Here is a 5402-nt window from a genome sequence, read left to right as displayed (position 1 = left end):
AAAAAAAAAGTGAGAGCAATACCTGATATGGAATCTACACGTATAGCTCCCAAAGTAAGTGTTCACGCTCAAAGAGGGTACCAAGACTTGCTTCCACTAAAGATAGCATAGCTTGAGATGAAACAGGTTCAGCAATGCAGTCCTTTACCGGGAACTGCAATCCAACGGCTTGGATCAAGCAAGGGAAGCGAGCGCGAATTTAGATCTGATTTTTCTAGTAAAAATCATAATCAATAACTAATCTTTATCAGTTCAAGGTGGCAAGAGAAGAAGGAGAGGGAGAACTGAGAGTAGTGTGTAAACCTAGAGCAATTCGCCCTCTTCTATTTATATAGCTTAAAGAGTTGCACTCCTAATCTAATTAGGAACTTTTTGATCCAAATCTTTATTTGGATTTAGACTCTTTAAGTGGATAAGATTTGTCTTTTTATCCTTATCTGTTGATCCAAGCCCATATCCTTGTCCAAATTTGCCCATATTAATTAATCAAATTAATTTAATTCATTATGGGCCTTAGGCCCATTAAGCAAACAGGCTCACGTCCCCTTTTGATTGCTGACTAACTTGGCTCTCGTTGTATGGCGTGAGACCCTAACATTGATCTTCACAAAAGCCATATGGATTCAACCTATCTTTTGTGACAAAGCCTTCTGAATTCACTATTAAACATAGTGAACCCCTGAGTCCATCAATATGGACTCTTAATCGGCCCAATATTTACACTAAATGGTGATTGAGTCCAGCCACCTAATGAAGGCCCAAGGACTATGGCCTTAAGTAAGATTACCCCATCAGGTATAATAGCCCTAAATGGTATTACACTTAACTTCTCAGCCCTTAATGATCAAACACTACCCAGGAATTAAAACATTTTGCAAACTTTTTTCATAAAACATAATATATATTCATATAAATATATTTTGCAAAACAAATTTCAAACACGGTTGAAATTGACTGTCGATAATTTTGGTTTTCATTAGAGAGAGTGCAATCCCCGATCATTCACTTTGTCCGACAAAGGGGCTGATTTTATCACTATGATCACCCACTCGTGTGAATTCTCAGACTGCCCCAACATACCCAAGTTTTGACCCCCGCTAAGGATCTCGCTGATTGGTATATCAAAGACAGCCCAATCCAACACCTAGTGCAGTACCATAATTGAGTCTAGGGATTAGATGTAACTTTCCAGTTTTGCCCACCAGTCTCCAAGGTCCAGGGCATAATTGGAAAATGGTCCGGGTTCAGTGTTTCAAACAAACACACACTACATGTGCTTCGGGTCTACCCTGGAAGTTGAGACAAGCTACCCCAACCGACTTGGCATCACATTAGTGTCAGCCTTGGCACGATAAACCTCCCCAAGTCTATGCTAGCTATGTAAATCTCATTTTCCAAATTTCAAATTTGAAATCAACAATGAGAGGTTTTGTTTTGATGCCATAGGGAATCATTGATATAATCATTGGAGGGATTGAACTATTGATAAAGTTTTTCAAAATAGAATCGTTCATCCTAGATAGAAAGAGAGATAGAGGCAAGTAGTGGTTGATAGTTGCAACAACAGTACTTTCTCTCCGGTGAAGCAACAACAAAAGTTGAAGAACAAGAAACTTGGGAGATAGGGTAGAGAAAAATGATTCAAGAGGCGGGTTCAGAAAATTCAATTTTTTTTGTATGCAATCTGTTAAGTTGTAATTATTAATGGGAGAGTAATGTGACCTTTTGTTATTTGTGGTTGTAGAAACTTTTCTACACCATGGGTGCGAAGGATGTGCATTTATAGTAGCGGCCCCCTCCCTTTCCTCTCTTTCTCTTTCTCATTCTTCTTCTTTTACATTTTATCCTCGTATTTCCTTCTCCATCCTTCCATTTTCTGTAAGACTGATGCAACCTATATATCAATTCACTCCCTCCCTTATTTGGCTGCATTTGAATATATCTTAAAGAGTGTTGTGGAGAACAAATTTTCAACAACACCTCCATTTAGAGGTGTAAAACGGGTTGTGCAGTGTCAACCTGCGGGCTGTGCCACCCTTCCCTAAGATAACTTGGGGAGTCGGCCCAACACGGCTCACGACCCAAGCTCGTGTGGGCTCATGCCGTGTCGCGGGCCTGGGCTGGGTGGGCTATAAGCCGTGCTAGGCTGGGCCATGGGTCGAGTCTTAGGTGTGGGCCGAACTAGGCCATATTGGTTTTTTACCTTTTTTTGTTTTTTTTTTGACATTTTTGATGTTTTTATTTCGTTGCTAAGTTAAAGTGTAAAACTACAATATTTAACTTTCCTTTGGGCTTTGGGAACCATTTGAAAAAATAAGAAATGAAAAATCTAACAAATAAATGAAAAAAAATACTTAGCCAAATAATAATAGAATAACAAATTGGAAGAAAAATATGAATTTTATTTCATTTAAATTTGAATGATACAAATTACAAAGCATACAATGGTTGGATACTTGGATGAATGAAATGTGAAAATTGGAGAATGGAATAAATTAATAAAATATAAAAAATACAGTATAGTTATAAATTGAAAATACAAAATTACATTGTTAAAAAAATAGCAAATAAATTAAATAACATTACAACAAAATTTACAATAATTTGAAAAAATGCTATACAACTATTGTGTGAGTATACAAAAAATATTGACTTCATCATTTTCTAATTTTCTCCTATTGTTCATGACTTTCATCATCTACTTCAAGTGAAATATCGGGTGTAGTGTCACGCCCTCCTTTATCTTGTAATTTGTCTTCAATATCCAACCAATCTTTAAAGCAGATGCACATTCATACAACTTCTCTTGTCGTCCAACACCTTAGTACTTGCACTAAAACAAGACTCCGATGGAACAGTAGACACCATAGGGTTAACAGATCATGTGCCATGGCGGTGAAAAGTAGATAATTTTTTGAATGTTCACTCCATCAGGCTAAAATATCAAAATTATTTATTCCCTCACCTAAAGTAGAAAAATGTGCTTGTAAATAAAAATTATGTTCAATAAATAAACTTGTTGTTGAGTTAGTAGATTTCTGCCTTCTACTTATTAAATATAGAAGCTTCTATTCTACTATTGGCTCAAGTTCAGAAGTGGAAGATGCATCTGTACAATTTGTAGAATTGTTTCCTATTACTTCAAATTCATATAAACTATACATTTCAAATAATAAACTATTAATTTCTTTTTTAATTTCCAATTTCAATATTCATATTTTCACAATATGTTTCAAGTAAAATATCTAAACCATCTTTCCTAATCCTATGATCTAATAATGTAGTTAAGTAATAAATAGGAGAAATGTTCTCCCAATATTTTTTAAATTTATTTTCCATTATTTCAACCATGGTTCAAAGTATCGATACGCCTCTACGTATCGATAGAGGCATATCGGTACTTTGAACCATGCAGAAATATGTTTTTTTTTTTTATTTTTTTTAAATTTGATTTTTGGGTAGTTTAATACCCATATTTATTATTAAAAAATAATGGGGTCCCAAAACACCTGTAAACAAGCGTATCAAGACCCAAAAGGTATTGGGCATATCGTATCGATTTTTTGAACCTTGATTTCAACAATACTTTTAAATTGTGGATTATTCCTATATTTTGCAAAAAAATCACTAATCACCATTAATTGATAAGGTAAATTACAACTATTTGAATAGTAAATACCTGATAATTCATTAGTTGCATCATAAAAATGTTTCAAAAAATATCTTATACAAATTGCCATTTTCTAATATTCCTCAAATATAATATCATTAGGCATTTTTGTATTATAAAAATCACTAAGAATTTGTTTGTGAGAAATATAACTTTCTAACATATAGCATAGGTAGAATTCCATCTATGTTTAATGTTTAATATAAAATGTTTTTATTTTAAACCATAATTTTGACATAAATATTTAAGTTCTTGTTTTCTTGCTCCAAAACTTTTAATATATATAATACAACTTTTAATTTTAGAAATATGAGTAGAAATAATATTTAAAGCATCTTGAATACATAAGTTTAAGATGTGACATGCACATCTAACATGAAATAATTTACCATTTAATCATGGTTTTAATTGAGATTCTAAAGTATTTATTGTTGAATCATTATTATTAGCATTACCAAAATTAATGGAAAATCATTTATTCTCAATTCTACAAGCATGCAAAGTATTTAAAATGCTTGTAGCAATAGTTGGGCCGATATGTAGCCATTCAAGTCTAATTAAACTTAAAATTCTTTTACTTAAAAGCCAATTTTCATCAATAAAATGACTAGTAACACAAATATAACTTATGTTAAATTTAGAAGTCCAAACATCAGAAGTAATTGCAACTTTAGAATTAAGATTTGATAACATAAATTAAATTTTGTTTATATGAATAAATTTTTTTTAAAGCATATGATCTAATAGTATTCCTATAAACTTTTAAATTGTGGATTTACATAATTACGTGACCATTTTTCAAGTTTAGTATATTCAGTTAACAAAAATGGTTGTTTAGCATGTACAATGTATATTCTTGCCTCATTTTTTCTTGAGAATATTTAAATGTACTAACCCCCCCCCCACAATTTGTGTTTGTGTTGTTTCTCTCCCTTCTTCAATGTCCTTGCTATAATAGCTAAAGTCTTCCCTACATTTTTGGCAAACAACTCTTTTTCTCTTCCCTTCAACCTCTTCTACTTTAAATATTTTCCAAACCGGGCTAATAAACTTAAATGCCCTCTTTTTCTTTCCCCTAGTATCAGTACTAGGGGTGGAAGTTTCATCAATATCAATAGAATCCATATTGGTGCTAACACTATTATGATGCAACTGAATGTCATCCACATTGAACATGTTGGGGAATTGGTTTTGGGGGGCATTTGTGTCATTTTTCTCTCCATAACCAAAATACATAAACACCCCCTATATAGTTGTTTATAGCTATTCGGGGGCATTTTTGTAAAAAAAACCCAAAAAACTAAAACTAGTCGTTGGGGGGAGGGGGTCCCCAATGGCTAGTTCTTGAGCGCCGCAGGTTGGGCTGTGCCAGTCCATGGACTTCGAACCCCAAGCCTAACACGACCTGAACCATCGTGCCGGGCCTAGTTCTCAATATATGCACTATGATTCAGTTTTTCTAGTGATTGGCAGAGAATGCATTTGTCTTGATAATGATAACAAACAGATTCCAAGGCATGAATTAAAATAAAATACATTCTAGCATTTGCACTCGGGGCTTATTAATTAAAACTTAAAAGCTGAGGAGATGTTAATGGCAATTAAAGTCGGTCCCACCGACCGGATGAATGGTCTAACCACGTGTAGGGTTGGAATTAGGTAAGACCACAGGAGGAAAAGGTTAAACCACAACAAAATAGCAGAGATATGTAGTGATCGATACTTTCAAACC

Source organism: Nelumbo nucifera, chromosome 8 (assembly GCF_055504915.1).
Source record: "Nelumbo nucifera cultivar China Antique chromosome 8, China Antique-T2T, whole genome shotgun sequence".
Lineage (NCBI taxonomy): Eukaryota > Viridiplantae > Streptophyta > Magnoliopsida > Proteales > Nelumbonaceae > Nelumbo > Nelumbo nucifera.
Note: the sequence above shows the minus strand (reverse complement) of the source record.